Source organism: Eschrichtius robustus, chromosome 3 (assembly GCF_028021215.1).
Source record: "Eschrichtius robustus isolate mEscRob2 chromosome 3, mEscRob2.pri, whole genome shotgun sequence".
Taxonomy (NCBI): Eukaryota; Metazoa; Chordata; class Mammalia; order Artiodactyla; family Eschrichtiidae; genus Eschrichtius; species Eschrichtius robustus.
In genome coordinates this window covers 101,009,091-101,027,370 of record NC_090826.1, presented here as the reverse complement: position 1 = coordinate 101,027,370, position 18,280 = coordinate 101,009,091, and the positions used below count along the sequence as shown (strand labels likewise).

General features: G+C 41.3%; 1 pseudogene; it reads right to left on the bottom strand.

The window, feature by feature from the left end:
- Positions 1-7,492: 7,492 nt before the first annotated feature.
- On the bottom strand, positions 7,493-11,014 carry LOC137760629 (trafficking kinesin-binding protein 2 pseudogene; annotated as a pseudogene).
- Between the last annotated feature and the right edge of the window lie 7,266 nt (positions 11,015-18,280).

The following is an 18,280-nucleotide window of genomic DNA, read 5'->3' as shown; positions in this document are numbered from 1 at the left end:
AGAGTAATGTTCCTATATGGAATTAGCTTAGGAAATCTGTAGCTGATCATGATAAGATGTATATGGTAAAGCCCAGAAAAACTTTTTAAAACCCTCAAAAAGTACAGTGAAAATTCATTAAAGACATTAAAATACTACTTTGGAAAATATTCATTTAAAGCAAAAGAAAGCATTAAAGGAGGAATAGAAGAACAAAAAAGACATGAGACATAGAAAGCAAAAAGTAAAATTTTAGGCATTAATCCAATGATATTAATAACAGTAAATGTGACTGGATTAAGCAATCCAATCAAATGACTGAGATTGTCAGACTGGATAAAATAATTATATACTGTCTACAGGAGATACACCTTAGATTCAAAGATACAAATAGATTGAAATAATAGAAGGGAATAAGAAGTGTCCTGCAAACAGCAACCACAAGAAAGCTGCAGTGGCTATACTTTGAGAGATAATAGACTTTAGAACAAAAAATGGTATGAGGGACATTTTACAAAGTAATAAGTGTCAGTCCACACCAGGGAGGTTTAACAATTCTATGTATACCTATTAACAGCACGAAAATACAAGAAAGCAAAAATCTGACACATGAAGGGAGAAATAGACAATACAACAGTAATGGTTGGAGATTTCAATATCCCACTTTCAATAATGGGTGGAACAACTAGACAGAAGACCAACAATGAAACAAGACCAACAACACTGTAAACCAACTGATCTAACAGACATCTGTAAAATACTACTCTTTACAGACAACAGAATATACATTCTTAAGTGCACCTGAATGTTCTGCAGGAGAGATCATGTGCTAAGCCATAAACCAAACCTCAATAAGTTTAAGAGGATAGAAGTAATGCAAAATGTTTTTCATCAACAATGGAATGAAATCAGAAATCAATAGAAAAAAGTTTGAGAAAAATTACAAATATGTGGGTTATTAAACACAACACTCCTAAATAACCAGTGGATCAAAGAAGAAATCAAGGGAAATCAGGAAATACTTTGAGATGAATAAAAATGACACAAAATATAACAACTTATGAAATTCACCTAACATTGCTTAGAGGGAAATTTATAGCTATAAATGCCTATGTTAAGAAAAAGAATTTGAATCAATAGCCTAACCTTCCACCTTAAGACACTGAAAAAAGAGCAAACTAAACCTAAAGCAAGCAAAAGGAAGGAAATAAAGACCAGAGCTGGAATTAATGAAGTACACAATATAAAAACAATAGAGAAAAATCAATAAAACCAAAAGCTAATTCTTTGGAAAGATCAACAGAATTGACAAACTTTTAGCTAGATTAACCAAGAAAAAAAAAAGTTACTAGAATCCAATGAAAGATGGGACATTACCACCGATTTTTTTTTGTCTTTTTTAATTGAAGTATAGTTGATTTACAATATTGTGTTAGTTTCAGGTGTACAGCACAGCTATTCAGTTTCATATATATTTCATATATGTGTATGTATATATATATATGTGTGTATGTGTGTATATATATATATGTGTGTGTGTATATATATATATATATATATATATATATATATATATATATATATATATTCTTCAGATTCTCTTTCCTTATAGGTTATTACAAAATACTGAGTATAGTTCCCTGTGCTATACAGTAGGTCCTTGTTGGTTATCTATTTTATATGTAGTAGTATGTATATGTTTCCCTCCTACCTCTGACCTTATTAGAAACAAAAGGATTGTGGGACTTCCCTGGTGCTCTAGCTGTTAAGACTCCGCACTTCTACTGAAGGAGACACGGGTTCAATCCCTGGTCAGGGAACTAAGATCCCGCATATTGTGTGGGATCTTAGTTCCCCCCCTCCAAAGACAAAAGATTATAAGAATACAGTGAATGATTGTATGACCACAAATTAGATAACCTAGATGAAAAGGATAAATTAGTAGAAAAACTACTGAAACTGACTAAAGAATAGACAAGCTGAATAGGCTTCTAACAAGTGAACAGTTTGAAGTAATAATTTTAAAAACAAAAAAACTACCCGCAAAGGAAAGCCCAGCTCAGTTGGCTTCACTGCTGAATTTAAAGAAGAATTTATATCAGTTTTTCACAAAATAGTCCCAAAAATAGAAAATAAGGGAACATTTCCCAACCAATTTTATGAGACATTACCCTGATACCAAAACCAGACATCCTAAGACTACAGACCAATATCTCCTGTGAGGGATGTACAGATCAACAAAATACTAGCTAACTGAATGAAGCAACATAAAAAAGAATTATACACCGTGACCAAGTAGGATTTATCTGAGGAATGCAAAGTTAGTTAAACATCTGAAAGTCAACATAATATCAATCATATAAATACAATAGAAAACAAATTACATCATCTCAGTAGATGGAAGAAAAGCACTTGATAGAATCCAACACACTTTCATGCTACAAAAAATGTTCAACAAACTGGGAATAGAAAGGAGCTTTCTCAGCCTGATTAAAGGCATCTGTGAAAAATCCACAGCTCATATTATGATTAGTGGTAAAAGACAGTGCTTTCTCTCAAACATTAGGAAAAAGACATGGATATCTGCTCTTACTACTATTCAGCATTGTACTAAAGTCTCTAGCCAAGGCAGTTAGTCAAGAAAAAGAAATAAAAGGCATGCAAATTGGAAAAGATGAATTAAAAGTATCTCCATTCACAGATGATGTGATTTTATATATGGAAAATCCTAGGGAATCCACTAAAAATCTACTAGAACTAAAGATTATGTTCAACAAGGTCACAGGATAAAAGATCAATATATAAAAATCCATTGTGTTTCTACACGTTTTCTAATAAATGATCTGAAAATAAAGAAAACAGTTCCATTTACAATAGCATCAAAAAAGAATAAAATACTAAGGAATTAAATTTAACCAAATAAGTGCAAAACTTTTATTCTGAAAAGTATAAAACATCAAAGAATTAAGAGATCTAAGTACTTAGAAAAACATCTCATTCATGGATCGGAAGACTTAACATTGTTAATATGGCAATACTCAAACTGATACATAGATTTGGTGTAATCCCTATCAAAATCCAAGATGACTTCTCTGTAGAAATTGACAAGCTAATTCTAAAGTTCATACAGAATTGCAAGGGACCAGAATAGCTAAAACAATCTTGAAGAAGAATGAAAGAGGTTTCACACTTCCCATTTCAACACTTATTACAGGGACTTACCTGGCGGTCCAGTGGTTAAGAATCCACACTTCCAACGCAGGGGCTGTGGGTTCAGTCCCTGATCAGGGAACTCAGATCCCACATGCCATGCAGCATGGCCAAAAAATTAACAAAACAGAACAAAAACTTATTACAAAGCAATGATAAGACATTATAGTATGGGCACAAAGACAGAATTAGATCACTGGAATAGAACTGAAAGTCCAGAAATAAACCTGTAAATCTCTTGTCAACTGATTTGTTAACAAGAGTGCCAAGACAATTCAATGGGGAAAGAATAGTCTTTTCAACAAATGTCAGTGGTTCAACCGGATAGCCACGTGCAAAAGAATGTAATTGGACCCTTACCTCATAACAAACAAAAATTAAAATGTGTCGAAGAGGTAAACAAAAGAACTAAACTATAAAAGTTTTAGAAGACAGCATAGGGGAAAATCTTCATTACCTTGTGTTTGGCAAAGAAGTCTTAGACATGACACCAAAAGCACAGCAACAGCAAAAAGATAAATTTGACTTATCAAATTTAACTTTAATTTAAAAATCAAAATAATTTTGTTCAATGGATACCAACCATCAAGAAAGTAAAAACCCACAGAATGGGTGAAAATATTTGCAAGCATATATCTGAAAAGGGACTTGTATCCAGAATGCATAAAGATCTTTTAAAATTCAGTAATAAAAAGACAAATAACCCAATTAAGAAATGGGTAAAGGATCTGAACAGATATTTCTCCAAAGAAGGTATACAATGTCCAATAAGCACATGAAAAGAGGCTCAACATCATCAGTCATCAGGGAAATGCAAAGCAAAACCCCTAGGATGGCTAGAAGTTAAAAACTCGGATAATAAGAAATGTGAGTGAGCATGTGGAGAAATCAGAACCCTCATACACTGCTAATAAGACCATAAAATGGTGCAGCTGCTTTTGAAAACAGTCTAGCACTTATTCAAACTATTAAGCATAGCTTTACCATATGATCAAGCAATTCCACTCCTAGTGTATAACAGAAATGAAAACATATTTTCACACAAACACTTGTACACCAATGTTTATAGCAGCATTATTCCTAATAGCCAAAAGGTGGAAATAATCCAACTATCCATCAATGACTAATGTATAAACAATATGTGGTATGTTTATACAGGGAAACCTATAGAGACAGAAAATAGATTAGTGGTTGCTTAGGGGTAGGGATTGATAGCTAAAGGGTATGGAGTTTCTTTTGGAGGTGATGAAAATGTTCCTAAAATTGATTGTAGTAATGATTGTACCTATCTGTGAATATAGTAAAAACCATTGAATTGTATACTTTAAATGGGTGAATTGTGTCATATTTGAAATATCTTAATAAATATTGAAAAAATGAAGCCCCCTCATAAACAATAACAAATAAAATACTGAACAAAAGTAGCATATAAGGGATTTCCCTGGTGGCGCAGTTAAGAATCCACCTGCCAGTGTAGGGGACACGGGTTCGAGCCCTGGTCCAGTAAGATCCCACACGCCGTGGAGCAACTAAGCCCGTGAGCCACAACTACTGAGCCTGTGCTCTAGAGCCCACAAGCCGCAACTACTGAACCCACGCACCACAACTACTGAAGCACGTGCACCTAGAGCCCATGCTCCACGACAAGAGAAGCCACCACAATGAGAACCCCATGCACTGAAACGAAGAGTAGCCCCCGCTCGCCACAATTAGAGAAGGCCCGCGTGCAGCAATGGAGACCCAAATGCAGCCAAAAATAAATAAATAAATAAATAAATTTATTTTTAAAAAAAAGTAGTATATAAGCAGGAAAGACAAACTGAAAATGAGAGCATTTTAAGAGCTTTGAATTGTTTGACAGTATAGTCAAGATGCTGGTCACTGTTAGACCTTAAATATGCATACTAATAACCTTTTAAAAATAATAAAAATAGAGTGTAATATACATGCAAGGAAAAGGGAAAGAGGGAAGATCTAAAATCAGGTAAGGAGGGAAGGGGGGAAATAAACAGGATGAATAGAAAGCACAAAATATTATAGAAATCCAAATATTAATAATCAGTAAATATAAACAAACCAAACTGCCTAGTAAAAAGGAGCTTTGTCAAACTACATTTTAAAATGTATACACTTAACCGCTCTTGCCTTCTGAGATGGCCCACACTCTGTGGAGTGTTTCTAAATAAATAAATACATTTCTTACCTTAAAAAAAAAATACACTTAATGTTTACACGGGATATACCTGAAACAAGCATACAGAAATATAAATTTCAATGAGGATTTATAGAACACAGTATCTAATAATTGGAAAGTATACATTTCTTTTGAATGGGTTAAATTAATGTATGGTAATGGAAATTATATCAGTGATTTCTTCTGGTGGGGGGAGTAGATTTACTGAAAAAGGTCATAACATTTTTGGTAATGAAAATGTTTTATATCTTGGTTGGGGTGGTGGTTACAAAAATGTATACATTTGTAAAAATTCATCTAACTATATACTTTACATGGATGCATTTTATTTTATGTAAATTATCTCATTTTAAAAGAATACTTTTTAGTTTATTTTGCTTTCCTAACTGTTCCACTAAAGAAGTCATTATATCCAAGCTAGCTCATGGTCTTAAAATACTGTTCCCACTAAAATTAATCAGACTTTCTGTTAAATGACTGATTCTAATTTTGGTGTGAGAAATGTATAAGCCTGGAGCATCTTATCACGCAAGAGAACGAAGGAAGCTAACCACTACTATTGTCATATCAAAAGGACTCAGGAGCCAATGTGAAGAGATTTCCACTTTGTAAAAATGATACAAACTTGAATTTCAAAAAGAATAATTGCAATTGCTTGAAGGCCATAAAATACATTTATATTTGTGAATTCATAACAATATAAAAATTGGTCACCTTTAGAAGATGATGCAAACCGATTCATTACCTTGAAAAATGGTAAATATGTGGAGAGAATCAAATACTGTATCCTGTCTTTCCTATATGAACTGTATCACTGAGTAACCAAGTAATAGATGAGGAAAGCATTCCTTTATAAAATTATTTCAGCTAATGAATGGAAATCAAATTACAGAATCAAAATATCATTTTTCAGCCCTCAGTGAATTAGTGGATCTATGCAATGAGCAATCCATGGTGGGGGGAGAAAAGCATTATATGCTTTCTGATGAAAAAACACAAACAACCCAACCTACAGTTCTTGCCAAAGGAATCAAACCTGAATCTGACGAGGCCTCTGGATCCAACTGCCAATTTGTAGAAATTACAGAGCACAGAAGAACATGTTGAATTGCACCATGACTATGCAGTCAGCAAAATCCAGAATGTGTGGAACTCTGGGTAAAATGCCCTTGTTCTTCATCAGATATATTGTGAGGAAAAGGGATGGAAACTGAAATTTGTGCATTAAAAGGGGTTTAAAAGACATGCCAGTTAAAAAAAATTGGGAAGGCTAAATTACATTGTTTCAAGATGCATTCTTGGGTCATTAAAAACTTGATTCTTATAACTTAGGATGGTGGTTTGTTTTATTTATTTATTTATTTAGCTAGCCGTGGGCAGTGATAGTGAGATGGCATATGGAGGGACTGTTGGGGTGGCTATTGTTCCCATTAGTAGTTACAAGGTTGTTGTTGACCTTATCAAAATTTGCTAAACTAAAAAAAAAAAAAGAAACATTCACTAGAAGTATACCTGTGTGTGATTTTTCTATTTCGGTTTTATATTACAATTAGAAAGTTAAAATTAATTTTAAAAATAGATATTACAACATTCTGCCAATAAGTTAGAAAATTTAGGTAAAATTAAAATTTCTAGACATAAAAACTGATACAGATTCTTACAACTTTTAAAGAAAGTGGTTCTATAATTTAAAATCATTAAAGAAAATTCCAAAGGCAAATTACTTTTTAAACTAATTCTAATCATATGAGGAAGAAATAATTTATCCAGTTCCTTCCAAAGAACAGTAAGAAACGGATTACTCACCAACTCGTTTTCTATTCACTTTCTTCTTCCGAGATAAGAAAACCTGACTGAAGGAGTGTGTTGCATAACACATTTCTTTCAACACACATTCTTTTGTTGTCTCCATATATTCATAGACTTTTCATATTATCCATTTAGCTGACCTCATCATCCAGTGCCTCATTACAGTTCCATTCCCATTCCTCTACTTTCCATATGTATCTTTCCTTTCTCTCAAGTCAGACCAGACTAAGTGAGTCAGTATGTGACTATTCCTGTGCTAATTTGTATAAGCGATCAGCTAATTGGTGAGCCTCAAGTGTCCTACATATCTGTTTTGGGTAAGGATGTACAGACTGGAGTTCCAAAACTGCCTGTCATGCCTGGAAGACTCTTAATTCTTTTTCATTCCACCCTATCTACTGCTACCTGCATTTAAAGAAACAGCAGAGTCTGGTCTTTGAAGATGAATTTCTGCCTCTTGACATTTTCTATTCCTGGGCATCTGTAGTCTTTATTACTCTGGCTATCTAATCTCTTCAGCCTGTCTACTAAACTCCTCTTCAACTGGCCCCCATCAGGAGGTTTTCGTGGAGGTCTTAAGCCATAAATTTCCTGGAGGAATGTTTCCGTTGATCAGGAGGCCAAAATGTTTTCAGAGATGTGCTTGAGGCTTGAAGGGTAAAGGAGAAGGCAAGGTAAGTGAGAGGGTGGATTTCATGGAATAGAAATAATAGCCAGGGATTTGGTAGAGGCAAGAGGAGAGGGTCCTCCAAAACCAGGCTGTGATATACTTTATGAGAGATTCCTCACTCTTGTAGGAATCCCTATGATGCTACTGAAGGTTATAGTAGAATCTGGTTAGTTGGTGATGGATATTCCAATGATGAATCTATAGTACCTGGTAGGAGAACTCATAGTAGTGCTCAGGGAACTGCTGTCATCTCTTCTCCTGAAATCATAAAGGGAACCTGAGCTCCTGAGTGATTTCAGAAAGATGAAATATCCTATAGGTAGTGAGGGTGAATATTCAGTTTGAGGATGACAGACGCCTTCCTGGGTCTGAGGCTGCAACAGTAGCCAGTCCGCATGCTGAAGTATGGATAGTAGCAGGACTTCTGTTACTGCTTTGATATTGAAGATTTGTTTCACTTGAAGAGGCTGCTGAACCTAAAAAAATGGTGCCCTCCTCTTCATCCTCCTCCAAATCTAAGAGGTGAAGACATCATCCTTGGTTCAACTGGGAAAGCCTTTAGTGATAATACCTGGTTGCCTGTCAAGAATAGCCCTCAAATTTGGTTAAACAAGCTACTGCCAATGCTGCAGAGTTTGTGATCCTTTCAGGGGCTTGAAAATTTGGAATTATTCTGGCATAAAACCTTGAAGGGACTGGTAAGGCAGGAAATCAGAGACTTGAGAAGAATGAAAGTTTGAAATAGCTGTAGTGGAGAGTGAAATAGCTATAGCTCAGGCATTGATGAGGTACTACTTGAGGTTGGTGACCATGAATTTATAAGTTGGTAGCAATCTGATTTTTTTGTGAGACTTTATGTAAGAGGCAATTTAATGTAATGATTAGAGTTTAGGCTTTTGAGCCAGAGAAACCTGGACTGTGTGACTTTTATGGGTTACTTAATGTCTCTGAGCCTCATCTCTACAATCCTTTTCTCATAGGATCGTTGGAAGAAGTAAATGAGTTATTATGTGAGAAGCACTTAGGAAAGTGCCTGATACACAGTAAGTCGCTAACAGATATTAGTGTCAGGTCTTTATTTTCTCTAACATTGCTCGACTGGCTGAGGGCAGCAGAGGGACAGCAGAATTATCCAGGGTTAGGATTTTGCCTGACTGGTGCATAAAATGACAGAAGGCAAAGGAGTTTAGAATGTTGACTGAAATTAATGATGCGATGAACCACAGACTAAGATGAACCATAAATCAAGAGAGAGGTAATGACAAAGGGAATCACAGAAGTAGAAAACAAACTTATGGTTACCAGGGGGGACAAATGGGGGAGGGATAAATTGGGAGATTGGAATTAATATATACACACTACTATATATAAAATAGCTGATAAGGACCTACTGTATAGCACAGGGAACTCAACTCAATATTCTGTAATGGCCTATATGGGAAAAGAATCTAAAAAAGAGTAGATACATGTATATGTATAACCGATTCACTTTGCTGTACACCTGAAACTAACACAACATTGTAAATTGTAACTACTACAATAAAAATTATTTTTAAAAAAGAGGTAATGCGAGGAAGAGGTGATGGATAAGGAGAACACTACCTGGATGGGCAGGATATTTTAACGATGTTGAAGATCTGTTATAGCTGGGGTAGCTGAATAGATAAGCTGGGAGGATGGAAGGTTGTGGTCAGATAATAAGACCCTTGAGTTAGTGATTTTTCAAGGTGAAGAAAATTGGAATGATAATATCCCCACTATGAACATAGGAGAGGTAGAAAGAGAGGAGAAGAGGTCAAGGTGGCAAGAAGCCAGTGATTGGATGGCACATCCTCCTGGACAGTGAAGTCCTCCAAGACTATGGTGGCAAGAACGGGGTTGGAGAGGAAGAAAGTGCCAGGGTTTCAGTCCTGCATGGAACTTGGTGTGTGAGAGTCCACTCCTGGAGTGTCTTTCCGCAGGGCCACATATTGTCATTATCCGTTATTAAAATCCAAAGGCCTCTAGAAGGTAACAATAGCCAACATTTACTGAATGCTTTGTGCTAGGCACTGTTTTAAGCACTTTCAGGGAATTCACTGGTGGTCCAGTGGTTAGGACCCAGCGCTTTCACTGCCGAGGGCCCAGGTTAGGCCCCAGGTCGGAGAACTAAGATCCTGCAAGCTGCATGGCCAAAAAGAAAAAATAAACACTTTTAATGTAGCAATTCTTTTCATCTTCTCTGTGAAGAGAAGTCTCTGTGAAGACTAGGAAGTGGGTTCCCATTATTACTCCTATTTTATAAATGAAGGAATTAAGACTCAGAGGGGTTAAATAATGTGCTCAAGGCCCCAGAGCTAGTAAGTGGCAGACCTTAGGTTTAAATTCAGTTAAACTGGCTTCAGGTCTATGCACAGGTAAGTCACTATTACCTTAGTATGAGTTCCTTTCTCTGGGGCATTCCTCCATGTGAACGTAAGAGAAGTGTTGGGGTGGGAGGTGTCTGTCCACAATAATTGTGTGTGGTCCATTGTGTCCACCAGTTCCTACTTCCTCTGGGCCTGACATGAGTCAGAAGAGTGTCCACCACATCAGGGATGTGGCATCTGCCTGGGCTTGGGGATCAGGGCTGACGGGTGTGGGTGCCGGCTATGGAGGACTACATCTGGGTCGGGTATGGCAGTTGGGCTTGTGCTTGCGGTACCTGGGACACCACCTGTCTTCTGCTGCTTGCTCTGGACACTGAAGAATGCTGCCTCCCCAGTGTGGCCAGTCACTGAGCCAAGACTGCTGGGCAGATGGGCATGCAGTGAGGGGGCTGGGCACAAAGCCAGCACAGCCTCGGTGCCCTCTGTCCCCACCTGGACCCACACCTTTTGGCCCATGGGAGGGAGAAGAGAACAGGCTGTTTGGAGGAGGCTGGGAAAAGCCCTGGAGGCAGCGACCAGCCTCAGGATGCTCTGGTGCTCCTGGGACCCTGGGGCAGTGCCTGCTTCACCCACCAAAGCCCTTTGGAGGGAAGAGGGGGTGGGTAGGCATCTGAAATCAAGCGACAGGGATGGGTGGACAAGGGGACGGGGGTGATGAAGGACAATGCAGGAGGACACGGTGAAGCAAGCTCTCATCGCCATCAGCAGCGAGACCCCTGCCAGGATCCACGGCCCGCTCACCATTTGTCCGGGTGCAGGGAGGCTCAGGTGTTGAAATCTCTGGTTCCTTCAGAGACCAAGACGGGACAAGAGAGGGGAGGAAGCTTTTGCCTGCAAGAGGCTAGCCTGAAGGTCCATGTCTCTTGAGTGTTGGGGGCTGTCTGCTCTCCGCTTTCCCACAGTAAGAGAGGCTCACCTGGGCATATGGCTGCCAAGCCAAGGACATTTCCCAGCCTCCTTCGCATGAGACCAACCCTGCCAACAAGATGTGAACTGAAATAACGTATCCTGTCTCCCAGTCTTGCACATAAAAGGACTGAGTGTGTGCTCCCCGCTTCTCCCCTCCCTGTTGGCTGGGGCATTGGCAAGAACTGCATTCGCCACTTGGACTACAAGTGGAAGCCATAAGGATGGCAGAGCTGGCCACCTGGGTCACCTGTCTGTTCCTGGACTGTTAGCTGAGAGACAGGAAACTTCCATCTTGTTTAAGGCCTTGTGTTTTCAGATTTGTGTTATAGCAGTTTATCCTATACCCTAAGGCCTTCCACTTGGAACGGTGCAGTAGAGCAGGACCAGTTGGTAGAGACGGTCTGATGCTTTGAACCTGAGCCAGGCTGTCTGTATGAGGGACTTTCCTCAGCTCTGGAGCTGGAGCCTCCATTTTCATGTGCAGGATTTACTTGCCCCACACCAGGCATACAAACATGACCTTGGCCGCACCCACAGCCCCTGCAGGAGGGCAGCCCTAAAGAGGGCCCATGGCTCCCTCTTCCCAGCTCCAACTTAGGGGACTCAGGCTGGGGGGATCCCAAGCTGACACCCAGTGCCTGAGCTGGGCCCCAGCCTGCAGAGATAGACTGGGCCAATCCGATCCTCCCTCTTGGACCAAGTGAAATAACAATCTGCTTGGCCATTTATGCTGGAATAACAGACACAGATAAATCAAGCTGCAAAGCTGATGGAAAACAGTGTCTCCCAAAGACAGGCTTAAGCTGTAAAATGTCATAACTCCCTTCCTTGAATGACTGTTTTCACTCACTGAGAAACTTTGTTCTCTAAAATCATAGATGGTCAGAAATCTCACTCTGAAACCCTTTCAATACGAATGAAACATCCCCTCTTACCTGGAGGGTCTCAGTCATTTTGACACAGGGAGGCAGCCTGGGTCTACAGCCCCGGTGCAGAGCTGCAGTTAAGGGCTTTCTGGACACAACGGTCCACAGCTGTCCTGGCTTTGTCGATTCTGAGGAAAGAGGGCCTTGGTTCTCTTTGCAGCCCAGACCTGATTTGACCCCTTCCCACTAGAGCCTGGCTTTGTTGTGAGCCTAAAAATACTGCTCATTTAAATATCACCTACACTCTACCCTTCCCCAGCATTCTACTCAATTTCTCCTGCATTTGGTGAGATGCCTCCTGCCTCCTCTGGTGTGAGCTTGATTCTGAAAACTCAGCCTCTGTGCACTGGTGCCAAATCGAATCTCGGACACAGAGTTTTGGGTGAAGTAGGAAAGAACAGCTTTATTGCTTTGCCAGGCAAAATGGGACACAACAGTCTCCTGCCTCGAAAAACTATGTGTCCCAACCCAGGAGGATTTGGTGAGGAGTTGTATAACAATAGTTCAAGGGTGGGGTTGCTGACAAGATTCAGGTGTGTGCAGGGCTGCACTCCTTTAATCTGGTCTCAGGTGGTCTCCTAGTCTTTTTTTCTTTTAAAGTTTTTTTTTTTATTCATTAATTTTCTGGCCTCACTGCATGGCTTGTGAGATCTTAGTTCCCCCACCAGAGATCAAACCTGGGGCCTCAGCAGTAAAAGCACAGAGTCCTAACCACTGGACCAACAGGGAATTCCCTGGTCTGCTAATCTTGATGAGGTTCTCTGGTTCCTTTAATATGGCCTCAGGTGGTTTCTTGGCTGCTCCCCCCTTGTCTCTGCATTCCCTGATTAGGAACTGTTCGAATCTGCCCTTTGGAACTCAGGGAAGGTCTGCTCCCTACAAGAAACGGGGGACGCTAAAGGCTTCCGTGCCCAGGAGCCCCGCAGGGTCCTGCTCGGTTTCAAGCTCTCTCACATTGCCACAGGTCAATAAACCTGCTTTGTCAGGTCAAGACCCAGGTTTGTCCCTGGTGGCCTTAGGCTGGTTGGTCTAAAAAGCATTTGAATTGGGGAATATGGATAAAATCAACGTTCATATTGTGGGACAAGCCCAAGAAGTAGAGATAGGGTTTTGAGGGGTCTTGCCAGGTTGAAGTGATGAAGAATAGAAACTACGAAGAGGCAGGAGCTATAGGAGATAAATAAAGGAGAGAAGAGATAAATGGAGAGAAAAAGCAGCAGTGAGTCTGAGATTGAAGGAGAACAGAGCAGATATTCAGAGATGTGCCCCCGGCCCGTGGGTGAGGGAGTGTGCTTGGCTGGCCCCGAGTGCTGCCCCTTCCTGGCCCAGCGCCAGGGCTCCCAGTGTTGTGGTTCCACGCTACCTGCGAGGCTGTTTGTTTTTACGACCCAAGCAGCTTAGCTGAAATCAGTTACCTCTCCTGTGCTACCAAAACTCAGATGTGAGGCAGGCCAGACTCCGAACAGGAGCAAAGCTCTTTCTGGAAGGCTCCTTTCATTCATTCATCATTCATTCAATCTATGTATTAAGCAGTCGCCTAGATACAAGCTTTCTTAGCACAGACCTTTCAAAATACTCACACCACGGGAGAAATAACCACTTTATCAGCCAGCACCTTCACTGTCAGTAATGGTTCATCCGAAAACCAGATCCAGATATTAAATTAAGGAACTTAGGGAAAGGGAAGAAAAGGCCCAGCAAGGTTAGGTGTCCAGGAAAGTAGAACCTCGTGGTAGGAAAGGAGGCATGCCCCAATGTAAGCAGGTAGGGTAGGGGGTCCCTGGAGAAAGAACCAGGCATAGCTTTCTTGACATAAGAGAAGCCATTTTTGGCCTAAGCCATTTTGGGATCTAAGCCTGGCCACAATGCTTGCCCTTGAATGATGATCTTGAATTAATGATCTTAAGGGAACAAAGAAATGCAGGATCAAAGGAAAAGCAGTTAAGAAACAATAGCTCAGTGATAAAGAGTCCTAGTTCCTCCTCAAGGGATATACGTAAGCATCCATACTTTGAGTTGTTCCACAGGAACTAAGGCCCCCACCCAGGTGGAGGATGGAGACTACAGGCTGAGACCTCAGACTGGTTGGAACCCAAGGGATGACACTGCTGACCTTTTCTGACCCTCGTGACTTCAGTCAGCTAAAGCTTGGACTCTCAACCTTTGCCCCAATTCTACACTGAATTCTCCTCTACTCAAGCCCCTTCATGATTATGCGTGTACAGTTAGCTTAAGACTTCCCCAATTTTGCTGCTGGGGAGACACTGCTTTGGAAAAGATCCCCAGTGTTCTCCTTACTTGCTGCAAGTAAGAAATCTTTCCTTCTCTCCGTCTTTGGCTTGGTTGTGTCTTTTGGCTCGACACCCACCAAGAGGCAAACCCAAAGTTACTCTCACTGCTCAGGAAGGGCGCTGATTTGCCCACTCAGAACATCCCAGGCAGCCTGTGGGTGACGGGGTTGGTTTTGACCCAGGCGTGGCCAGACATTTACCCGCACCTAGTCAGCAGCGCCCTGAAGATAAACAATGCTCAGAGACCTGTGGTCCTGCAGAGAGAGAAGCACATCTTCTAGGAAGTAGGGGAGAGGCAGAGAGGAGATGAGAAAAGGATCAAATCCCTGGGCAGTTCTGGGGAGCCAGCATGAGCAGACACAGGGGAGCCCTGTCAGAATCCTGTGGGGCACCTGCCTGGGGCCTGCCCTTGTGTTTGGGGCCTGAGGTGCGGACTCATTGTGGGCCCCACTCACACACCCCCATCACTCTCCCCTACAAATGGTTTTTATTTAGCACTGAATTTCTCTGGGCATTATTTAGGTCATAACTCATTCTGAAATAGGAGGGAAGGGGGCAAGGCACAACCTTTAAAAAAAATGACATAGGGGCTTCCCTGGTGGTGCAGTGGTTAAGAATCCGCCTGCCAATGCAGGGGACACGGGTTCGAGCCCTATTCCAGGAAGATCCCACATGCCGCAGAGCAACTAAACCCGTGCGCCACAACTACTGAGCCCACGTGTCACAACTACTGAAGCCCGCATGCCTAGAGCCTGTGCTCCACAAGAGAAACCACTGCAATGAGAAGCCCCCACACCACAACGAAGAGTAGCCCCCACTCACTGCAACTAGAGAAAGCCCGTGCGCAGCAATGAAGACACAACACGGCCAAAACTAAATGAATAAATTTATTTAAAAATAAATAAAGTAAAAAATGACATAGCCATAGGACATGACATAAACTGGTTAGAACGGATTAGGACCAAGATGGCAGAAGATTTGACTTCCAGTGGACCTTGGGCCTTATTACACGCTCATTCTAATACATTAGCATCTAAATGACTCACCTACGGGCACCCTGACAGTTCCCAGGCCGACCATAAAAGGCCAAAGAGTGGGCTGTGGCCCAATTCATGGAAATCCCTGCCCCTTCTCCAAAATAGTTGGAATAATCCTCCCACTTGTTAGCCTATGAAATTACCCAGCCCATAAAAACTAACCACCCCATATTTCAGGGCCACTCTTGCCTTTTGAGATGGACCGCATTCTGTGTACGGAATGTGTTATCCCTCTCAATAAATTCACTTCTTACCTATCACTTTGCCTCTTGCTGAACTCCTTCTGTGCTGGGACATAAAGAACCTGAGCTTCATTAAGTCCTGAGACCAGGTGTGCAATCTCAATTAAAAGACGGTGAGTTCAAGTTCCAGCCCATGGGTTCAAGTCCCAATCTGAGTTCTGGCTGGTTTTGAATCCCATCTGAGTTGTATGGTTTCAGTTCTAGCTCTCAAATATTTTCCTTTTTGGTGAGACATCTTCAGAAGTATAATCTAGTAGTTAAGAGTGTGGGCTCAGAGCCAGATTACAGGGTTGAACCCTAGTTCTGTAGCAAGTTACTTATTTCTCTACCTGTTGCCGAACCCAAGTCTGTGTGCCTGTTGCACATTGAGGCCAAGCAAACCAAAACGTTGGAGTTTGGAGAATAGAAATATCTACTGCAGGGCCAGCAAGGAGAACAGGCGGCTCATGCTCAAAAGACCCAAACTCCCTGATGGCTTTCAGGGAAGGGTTTTTGGGTGAGGGCTGCAGGGGGTATGACTTTCTTTTCATTGGTTGGTGGTGAGGTAACAGGGTGGTAGTCCAGGAATCTCAATCAACCTTCTGGTTCCAGCCAGTCTGGGGTCTACACACTTGTGCTCAGCCTGACCTCCACCTGGGTGGGAGTCTTAGTTCCTGCAGAAAAATTCAAAAGATATGTATCAGATTGTTAATGTATATCCTTAGGACTCTGTTTTATCACTGAACTATTGTTTGACTGCTTTTCCTTTGTTTCTGTATCCCCTTACTTCCCTGATTAGCACCTGCTTGAATCTCCTCTTTGGAACTCAGGCCTAGGAGACTAAAGCCTTTTTATACAAATAAGAAATGGGGGAGATTTCCCTGGTGGTCCAGTGGCTAAGACTCCGCACTCCCAAAGCAGGGGGCCTGGTTCCATCCCTGGTTGGGGAACTAGATCCCACATGCATGCTGCAACTAAGAGTCTGCATGCTGCAACTAAGAAGGCCACATGCCACAACTAAAACATGGGGCGATGAAGATCCCATGTGCGACAATTAAGACCTGGCACATCCTAAATAAATAAATATTAAAAAAAAAAAGAAGAAGAAGAAGAAACAGGGGACACAGAGGGGCTTTTGTACCCAGGAGGGCCCTGCAGGATCCTGCTCGTTCCATGCCTCAGCCTCCTCATCTGTAAAATAGGAATAATGGTAAGAGTACCTGCCTCACAGGGTCCTTATGAGAATTTCATGAGTAAAGACAGTGGCTGGCACATAGGAATCACTCAGAAACTGTTTCATGCCATTCTTAGATAAATTGTACTCATTTTGTACTCTCAGTTGTAGAGATGTCCCTAAAGGCTATTTCTTTTCAAATAAAGTACATATTACAATAACTAGGGGTTAAGGGTCTTGTGTGGATGGGAGTTTCTCAGCACTGTGTATGCCCGGCCTGCCCTGGGGCTGCAGCCGCCCTCCAGACTGAACTGGCTCAGCCAGCTCCACGGGGTGGGGGCTGGTGTTCACCCAGGCCCTCTTGACCAAGGCTGGCACTCAGGGTTCTTCTGAGGGGCGGACCTGGAAGAATGTTACCAAACCAAACTTGGGTCCACTCACCTGTCCGAATAAAGCCAATCTACTCTACTTCTAACAGGGAAGAGCAAAATCTGACTCCATGTTGGATCTGATTCTTTTACTTTAACCTTTGCTTTTGTTATTATAATCATACATAATGGCCTGCCTCAGGGAACCCTGCCCCTCGGCTTGAATGTTAAACTACAGTGTCTTTGTTCAGCTCACAGGGAGACATTCTGACCCTGCCCACCTGTGAATGGCTGTAGAAAAGAAATTAACACCTCCCTTCCTGGATGCTGGCCAAGCCAGGAGATATTTTTTAAGACTTACGGCCTTTTTTAAAAAAACATCTTTATTGCAGTATAATTGCTTTACAATGTTGTGTTAGGTTCTGCTGTATAACAAAGTGAATTAGCTATATGCATACATATATCCCCATATCCCCCTCCTCTTGCGGCTCCCTTCCACCCTCCCTATCCCACCCCTCTAGGTGGTCACAAAGCTCTGAGCTGATCTCCCTGTGCTATGCAGCTGCTTCCCACTAGCTATTTTACATTTGGTACTGTGTATATGTCAATGCTACTCTCTTACTTCATCCCAGCTTACCCTTCTCCCTCCCTGTGTCCTCAAGTCCATTCCCTATGTCTGCCTCTTTGTTCCTGTCCTGCCCCTAGGTTCATCAGAACCTTTTTTTTTTTTTTAGATTCCATATATATGTGTTAGCATACGGTATTTGTTTTTCTCTTTCTGACTTACTTCACTCTGTATGACAGACTCTAGGTCCATCCACCTCACTACAAATAACTCAATTTCGTTTCTTTTTAAGGCTGAATAATATTCCATTGTATATATGTGCCACATCTTCTTTATCCATTCATTGGTCTATGGACACTTAGGTTGCTTCCATGTCCTGGCTATTGTAAATAGTGCTGCAATGAACATTGTGGAACATGACTGTTTTTGAATTATGGTTTTCTCAGGGTAAATATGCCCAGTAGTGTGATTGCTGGGTCATATGGTAGTTCTATTTTTAGTTTTTTAAGGAACCTCCAT